The sequence below is a fragment of the Myotis brandtii genome, unplaced genomic scaffold, assembly GCF_000412655.1.
Source record: "Myotis brandtii unplaced genomic scaffold, ASM41265v1 scaffold546, whole genome shotgun sequence".
Lineage (NCBI taxonomy): Eukaryota > Metazoa > Chordata > Mammalia > Chiroptera > Vespertilionidae > Myotis > Myotis brandtii.
In genome coordinates this window covers 2,392,691-2,401,913 of record NW_005370016.1, presented here as the reverse complement: position 1 = coordinate 2,401,913, position 9,223 = coordinate 2,392,691, and the positions used below count along the sequence as shown (strand labels likewise).

At 38.9% G+C, this 9,223-nt stretch overlaps 1 pseudogene; it reads right to left on the bottom strand.

The window, feature by feature from the left end:
• The window catches only part of LOC102239252, a 1,396-nt pseudogene extending 919 nt beyond the window's left edge, over positions 1–477 (bottom strand).
• Positions 478–9,223: the final 8,746 nt, after the last annotated feature.

Sequence of the window (9,223 nt, the reverse complement as noted above, 5' to 3'; positions counted from 1 at the left end):
GCTGTACATCACTCAGGATTTCAGTGGTGCCCCTGGAGATGTTAGTGGTGATGCCTAAAGCCTGGAAGAAGGAGGTCTTCTCTGGCCCCAGACCAGTGTTCTGGGCTGACACAGTGGCTTCACAGGGGGCAATGGCACCAGCACGGGCAGCAGCTGGCACCTTATTGGCCAGCAGCATGTCCCTGATCTCAGTGAGGTCCTCCTTGGTGAACACAAAGCCCACATTCCCCGGATATGAGGCAGCAGTTTCTCCAGAGCCGGGTTGTTTTCCAGGTGTCCTCGGATGGCCTTGCGCATCATGGTGTTCTTGCCCATCAGCACCACAGCCTTCCCGCGGAGGGACATGCGGATCTGCTGCACCTGCTTGGAGCCCACATTGCCTGCTCCCACAATGAAGCATTTTGGATAATCATCCAGGAGTTGGATGATCCCAAGGAAGAAGTTGGACTTCCAGGTCGCCCTGTCTTCCCTGGGCATCACGGCGGTGCTTGTCAGGGATTGCCATGCAGGGTTTAAAGACGATGTCACTCCCACGAGGACACCTGGCGAGAGGCAGCCCTCATTTTCTTTATATAGTATCTCAATTGGCCCTCAAAGGTCAGCGGAGGCACTGGGACACACTGAATCCATTTTACAGACCAGGAAACTGAGGCCAATTCCGGTTGGCTGCGGAACTTGACCCAGCGAGCAGGGAGCCCTCACAGCCTTGCTCTCCGCCTTTCCTAAGGGGCAGCTGCTGGGAAAACAGAACAAACCTCCCCGTCAGGCTTCGGAGCCTCATTCTCAAGCACCTCTTCATTGCAGATGCTCCACATTCTTTCCTCTCCCCCGCCTCCCGCCCCCATTCTTTACTGCCCCTCCCCTCTCTGGAGCAGGTGATAGGCTTCGCACTCACCATGCCAGTGTGCGCCGCAGTGGGCAGGATAGGCGTGGGCTTGCTTTGGGGCCAAGGCGGGAGCAGGAGTCGCTCCCTGTCAAGTGCACAGGGTGCTGGGGCGAGTCCGGGTTTGCACCGGGAGCTTCTCTTAACTGCAGCAGTCGGGTACCGGCAGTGTGGCACCCCTCCACTGAGGTGGCGCAGCCCCTCAACCCCCGCCTCAGGGCTGCGGGTCTGCCCAGCGTCCTTCCACCTTGGGCCGACATGCATCTTGGGGCCACTGCAGAACCTCGCTCTCCGTGGGCCCCCTGTCCTGCCCGAGCCCCCTCTGGTACACCCGCCTCAGTGCCGCTCTGCGCCCCTTGGACCGCCCGCCTCCTGGCCTGCAGCTTCCCCGAAGCCGTGGCACTTGCCAGGGAACCACAGCTCAGGCTGCCCTGCAGCCGGGCCTCGTGCCGCTGCTAGGTCTCCACCCTCACCTGGGTCACCGCCTTTCTTCCACATTCACCCTTCATCCATCCCTCTCTCCTGCAGTGCTTGTGCTCCAGGCTGGAAAGAAAAGGACCAAGGCCAAGAAGGACAAAGCCCAAAGGAAGTGAGTCTTGAACCCCCACATCCCATTCTCTGGATTTCCTCCCGCACCTCCTCTCTGTGTCACATCTTGAACAGGCCCCCTACAGCCCAGCCACATGGCCTCCCGGCGGCCTGGTAGAGTCGGTCTCTGTGAAGCTGTGGATCTGTGGCCAGAGGTCTGGCCTGGGTCTCAGCAACCCCATGCCTGCTGGAGAGGGCTGTTGGAGGAGGACCGGAGCCCACCGGTCATTAGCTCCCCAACTCCAGAGGAGGCACCACAGGCTCCTGTCCCTGGCCGCTGTGGCCCTGCCCCCATCCCTGCTGCCTGCTAAGTTGTCGTGACCTTTACCGGAGTCCCAGTTAATTAGCATATTACTTTATTATATAGATAGATATACCAATCCCTCAGCCTAGAATCTTTTATTCAAACTAAAATCTTTTTAATCATATTTCAACAATTATCTCTAGCATTTTGTTTTCTCTAAAGTCTTCATTTTTTTCTAGAAAGAAGTGATCAAGAGCATGGATTCAAGGAGCCACGGTTCCTGGGCTTGACTCCTGGCTTCACTATTCACTAGCTGTGTTAACTTGGACAAATAATTTAAAAACTCCAGCCCACAATATTCTTTTGTGTGTGTGTGTGCAAAACAAGGCTACTAAGATTGAAGCAAACTATGACAGGCATTTTTATTTAATTTGCCCTTTCTCTTTGCTGTCAAATTAAATTCAGATATAGACAATAAAATCACTGCATTGAGAAAACTACATTGAAAAAAATAAATGTATGTATCTTTAAACAACTACAATAAGGGCCCTTGCTAGTGTGGCTCAGTTAGTTAAATATTGTCCCAGGCACCAAAAGGTCGCAGTTTGGATTCCTGGTCAGTGCACAGGCCCAAGTTGTGGGCTTGATTTGATTCCCAGTAGGGGGTATGCAAGAGGCAGCCCATCCATGGATGTTTCTCTCCCTCTCTTCTCTACTCTAAAATCAATAAAGACATATTTTTTAAAAATCTACAATAAGGACAAAGATAAAAAAGAAATATATAAAATATAAAAGAAGTTTTCAAATGTGAAAACGTATCAGGTAGATTTAGGTCACACAGGGAAATCTTCAATTACCTCACATGAAATATCTGTCTGAAGCATTACTTCCTCCCACAGATATGTGCTCAGTTTTCCATTTGAACAGTTGATCTTTCATTAATTTTTAAGCCTTGTACTATGTGTATAATACTATCTTCTCACATCATTTCTGACTGCTTTTTGACTCAAAATATTCACAATCAGGTGATGGATTTAGTAGACAGCTGAATTGCTTTTTCTCTGGCATAGTAACCAACCTAAATTACTAAGTATATTTTTAATACTAATATAATTAAGGGATTGTTCAAGGGTCGGTTTCAAATTTATATAATATCTATTTATATCTATCTATCTATCTATCATCTACTACCTATCTGGCTGCCTATTATCATCATCTGTGTATGTGTGGAGTGCATTCTGATAATATGAAATCAAATTGTTGATTTTATTTATTTTTAATGTGTTCTTTCTATCACATTTTTTGTTCCATTTTGTCTCTGCTGTTAAAAATGATGACATATATTTTCATATACACATAAAATCACAAATATATACCTTTACATGTATACACATGCGGGCATTAATCAGAAAACACTACCGCTCTGCCTTTATCATGCAAACTTGGTAATCAAGTGTGTAAAGCACTTGATCATAGGCCATGTAGGCTGCTAAGCAGTACTTCCCTTGAAAGGAGGTAAATATTTCTTTGTTACCTTTATTGAAACTTTATTTATAAAATGATGTAGCATCATTAGTATTATGTAAGTTATGTTTTCTAATGCTTGTATAATCCTATTTTTCTTCCTTTTGTTCTGTCCTACACAAGCATAATAATCTATTAAAATATATGGAAACACCTCTTTAATCCAGGACCTCAAATTCCTTTTTTTCAGTTGTTGACAGCCAAAATTGGAACTTAGTTTCTTTTCCTTTACACTGATGGAAAAGAATAAGAACAGAGATCCAACTCAGAAACATAAAAAAATCAGTAAGAAAAATGAGAGGAGCTATTTGGGATGTGGTGTTACAACCAAATTCAGCAACATCTTAGAGTTACTTGGGATAATGACTTATAAACAGATTCCACTAATTTCTATGAGAAACTAAGGGAATGTAGAAACAAAAACTATCTCCAAAGCTTTTATAATTTATTTTATTTTTAAAATTCAAATAAAAATAAAGTAAAATAGGTAATGTACTTTATCAAACTCTTCCTTGTTGATACAAAAACTCCAGTGAATATAGTCATTAATCATCTGACCATTAACACTACACCACTTGGCAGCTTTTCATTGGCTGCATCCAATGTGATCAGTTGTTTCTTCTTGCCACGGCTAGCTCTTTCTACCTCATTATGAATGTGTGGTTAGATGAAACTTTTTGACAGAATTGTACTAAGAATGCAAAATTACCTGATGTTTCTTTGATTCTTAGTGGCAATATCAGGACCATGGATAGACAAAGGTCCTTTTGACAAAATGAACCCAAACTTGTATATAATTTGCAAGAGAACACATATAGATTCTCTAGAAAACAAATGAAAATTAAAATAAAAATAGGAATGAAAATAGTTTCAGATATTCAGTATATACAATCTGAATCATATTAGGACTTTCTTGTATATTTGTCTTTTAAAAAATATATTATAATAAATTAGAATGCTGGCTTTGGGGACCCACTGTGGTTCAAAATAGATTTTCTCCAACTGCATGTTCTTAAAAAAAAAACACTTAGCATTTTGAGCTTCAATCTTATCATCTGCCAAATGGATTAATAATGCCTATATTAAGGACTTGATGTAATATTTTTAAAAATTCTAAAATTTATGTGTCAGTGAGTGGTACATAAGATGCCTTCAGAATGGTGATTATAATAATAAAGTCTGTTGTAGGTTATTAAATAGAGGTAGTAGATAGTGTAAATACAATTTATGATTTGTCAAATGTTATAATAAAACATTTCATAGAATTAGACAAATTATCAACACTCTGTGTCCTTACCTTCAACTGACTTTGATATCTATGCATAATTCTAGTATGAATTTGGCTACTCCTTCAAATCCCTCCCCAAAAGCTTAACTCCCAACATAGCTCATCGGTATGAATTGATCCCTGAGAAAATTTGAAAACCTTCAATACCAACTTTGTGGACAAATGTGTTAGTCTACTCAGGCTGCCATAACAAAATACCACAGACTGGGTGGCTCAAACAACAGAAATTTATTCCCTCAGAATTCTAGATGCTTAAAGTCCAAGATCAAGATTTTATCAGGTTTGGTTTCTGGTGAGACCTTTCTTACTGAGTTGTAGGTGCCAACTGCCTTCTTGCCATGTCCTCACGTGGCCTATTTACTCTGTGTGTTCAGGCGAGGACAGAAATCTTGCTTTTAGATTAGGGCCCTACTCTTACTGACTTTATTTAACCTTAATTACGTCCCTACAGGCCTATTCCAAATACAGTCACACTGAGGGCTTCAACATATGAAATTGGGGAGAGATGCACTAAAAGTATTTTAAAATTTGCAAATCAGCCACAATATTTCTCACAGTGAAGAGATAATGAATGCATACATATGTTTTATTTTTTTACATCATCTTTAACATTAAACTGTAGAGATTCTAGTTTTCCTCCTGCTCCCACAGAGCCCGTATGAAAATCTGTTTGTTGTGTATTTGTTTTTTTAATAGAATAAATTTTTAATATTTTACGATGCTTGTGAGACTTTCATAAAAATTATTTAAAATTACTAGAGAAAAAAGATTTTCTACATTGTTTTGTACATTTTATATTGTTTTATATTTGTTTCTGGAGACAGCAGGGAGCTGTGCAGAGACATAAAGCCCAGTTTTGTGTTAGATTTAAAAATTTATGCTAAAACTCAAGAAAATTTATCTTTTCCATGAAAATAAAAAAAAACTATAAAATAAACATAAAATACTTTTAAAAGACAGTTTTATTTATTTCTCCAAATAATTTTTCCAATTTATAAATGTAAATCATAACAATCTGCTCACTCACATTAATAGTCGAGAAATATAATTTTTACAACTATTTTCATACTTTATTTGCAACTCCTAAAAAAAAATCATGCTCAAAACTTTGGCAACATTTGATATACCAGTATATGTTTGCCAGAGCATTCAATATTTCACTGGGATTTGAAAATAAGGAACTTGTTAAGGAAAAAGTTAAGGAACTTGAGATTGATCTTGTTCTAAAGTTTGTGAAAAATAACATAAGGGCTAGAATTAGAATTTGGCAATTTTCATTCATAAATTCATTCGGCTATGTTTTCAAAGCCTGTCAGGAATATTAAGCCCACCAAGTCAAGAAATAAAGCAAACTGAATGACTACAATTCAAATGAACTTCTAACTACTACACTGGGGAGTGAAAAGAAAATGTATTATTTATTGAATTCTTCTCACATAAAAAAAAGAAGAAGAAATTAGCCCGGATAAATACCAGACACTAGTTTGGACAAGAATGATGTACATTCCTTAAATCTGTGCCAGCTCTGAGTCTGGACTGTGAATCACAGAACAAGTGTCTGCATTGCTTCTGTGTTTATTCAGATTCAGTCTGCATCCAGGAAAAAAGTAAATACAGGATTAAGGCAATATGGCCTACTTTTGAAAATTTTCCCTTTGTTAAAAATAATCTCTTCTTAAATTCCTGAAAAAGACCTGGGCCAGTTACACAGTCAGTAGCATTTTATATTAGATGGGACAGCAGAAACTAAAAAAATAGATTTTTTTTAAAAAGCTGACACTATTAAGTTAAAATAAATCACAGTGTTTTTGTTTCATTTTGATGAGAACACAGGTTTTGTGATATTCTACTAGAAAATCCCAATGAGCAGAAAAAAAAAGGGAAGGACTTTATACATGGTACTGTTTCACTGTTTTAGTATATTATAAACTGTCCTTACATATTGATAAACATAATGATTCAAACTAATTTTGGGGGGATGAGTATTGAATTTGGATGGCAAATATGTGTTATGTAAATTAAACTAATAAGTATTAAATTGTACTTGAATAAATGGCAAGTTATGACAGTGGATAGAGTCATAACTTACAATTACAATAGAATTAAATTTTTTATTTTCCAAATCAAAGGCAATATGACCCTAGAAAATACAAGTTTGTGAGTTTAGTTTTGCTTGTGGAAATACAGGGGAATAAAAATCATTAATATAATAGTTTAAAGATTGTGAAATGAGTCTTATTTGAATTAGAAATTTCTAACACAATTTCCTTCTGAAAGAAAGATAATTGTAGTAAAAGGTTGAATTATATTTTCATATTAAACTCTATAATAATGGAAAATATACACTCTACATTACTTAATTATTAGGTGGCTCAGCAATTATAGGTTCTAAATAAAAATTGTGATTATATAATCTAACAATCAGAATTAAAAAAAATAATTTAGCTAGTTTTCCAGACTCATTAATTAATATATCTATACAAAAACATTTATTCACTGTTGTTTTATGAGATGCTGTAGTTGATATTATACCAAATGTCTAGAATAAGAGTTGCAAACTCTCTTGCCTATAGGAGCTGGACAAGTAATGTAAATGCATGAAGTGGGCTTGTATGGAGTAAGGGTCTTTAAAATGCAAGTACCCACCAAATGGACAGCCTGCTTTCTACTCCAATATGGTTATGTAGGCACACCTTCTTTAGACTTCCCACTTTTGTCAGAGACTAGAAATTTAAATTATACTTGCAACCTTCTGATTTTTCAGTCTCAACTTAAAAACCACTTCAACTGAAAAACAAAAAATCATGTACAAACCAAACAAAGTATGTTTATGGGACTGCTGTAGCCTATCTGCTTCAAGGTTTGCCCACTGATATAGAGATTTGTAAATATAATTGTGAACTTTGATTTTTTATTCAAATTTTTGGCAAACAACAAATAAGTTCTCAAGTTTATCATTGGTCCAAAGAGAGGTGCACAATTCTAGGTTGTTCTGATTCACTGACACTTAATCTTTGTAGCAGTCCTTGCATGATGACATCCATCAGGCCATTTTTAAGGTTACTTGATACAAGCCATTTAGAAAGAAATAATGGTTCACAGTTTAATATAGACTTGAAAAGAAGAGTATTCTGAGAAAAAAGGGATAATGTTATTTGATAAAATTTTTACTTTATGCGTACTCAGTTTTTAAGACTATATGCACACACATACAAAATAGCAGAAAAGATTAATAGGGACTTGATCAATGATCATCAAACTTTATGTGTCAAGGAATCACCTTGAATACCTACAAATATTATGATATACTAATGGCTCGGTGCACGAAATTCATGCAAGGGGGGTGTCCCTCAGCCCGGCCTGCATCCTCTCCAATCTGGGACTCCTCAGAGGATGTCTGACTCGCAATCCGGGACCTCTGGCTTCTAACTGCTCACCTACTTGCCTTCCTGATTGCCCCTAACCACTCTGCCTGCCAGCCTGATCGCCCCCAACTGTGCTCCCCTTCCAGCCTGATCACCAGGCCTGCTGTCCCCCAACAACCCCCCCCTGCCAACCTGCTGTCCCTCAACTGCCCCCCCTGCCAGCCTGCTTGTCCCCAACTGCCTCCTCCACTGGCCTGATCACCCCCAACTGCCCTCCCCTCCTGGCCTGATCACCCTTAACCGCCTCTGCCTCAGCCACGCCACCATGGCTTTGTCCAGAAGGACGTCTGGAAGGTCTCCTGGTCTAATTAGCATATTACCCTTTTATTAGTATAGATGGCTCTATTCCACAAGATGCAGATTCTATAGTTTGGGAAAAGGTCCAGATCATGCCTTTAAAACAAGCCTTCATATGATTTGAGGCTCATGTTGTAAAGTTGACATTTTAAATACTGTGGTGGACTGAAAAACTGATGAAGACTGAAACATCAATCTGTCACATGGTTAGCCTCATTTCAAATGAGGGTAGTCAAGGTGCTGCTTTTTTATTTTCTCTTCCAAAGAATGTTGACTACTGAATCATTTTCTCTTTAGACTGAGTGTTCCATGAGTGGAAGATTAAGTAAACATTTATTTCGCGTTTGAGAAGCAGGAGGCTGCACTCATTATCTGACAAGTTTAAAAATGATAAAAATCACAGGAAAGCCCTGGACAGTGTTTCTCAGTTGGTTGGGTGTTGTCCTGTGCACCAAAAGATTACCAATTCAATTCTAGGGCATGGCACTTGCCAGGGTTTCAAGCTTGATTCCCAGTAGGGGCCCTCAGGAGGCAGCCCATATAATTCCTATTGTTATCCTGATTTTACAGACAACGATGAGAAGCACTTGACAGATATCTTGTGGTGAGACAACTTGCCCAGCATCATAAATCTAATAAGTGACTGATTCACAGAAAAAGAAATTTTCACATTGGAAAGGGAAAGGTGATAATGCATTCATTGCCCTGAACACCACTCTCCCATGATGACTTATTGGCACTTCAATCACACGGCAGCCAGCGTCTAACAGCTTTACCTACGATTGTTGTAAGTGGTCAAGTATTATTTATTATTATCTATTATGAATTAATAAATATTAAGTTATATATATTATGCATATCAGACGTCACTATAATTATCATGAAAAGCTGGAAGAAATTTTACTAATGCATACATAGACTATAGAATGTAAAATTATGAAATTTATCACCCATTGCCATCATTTTACTCTATA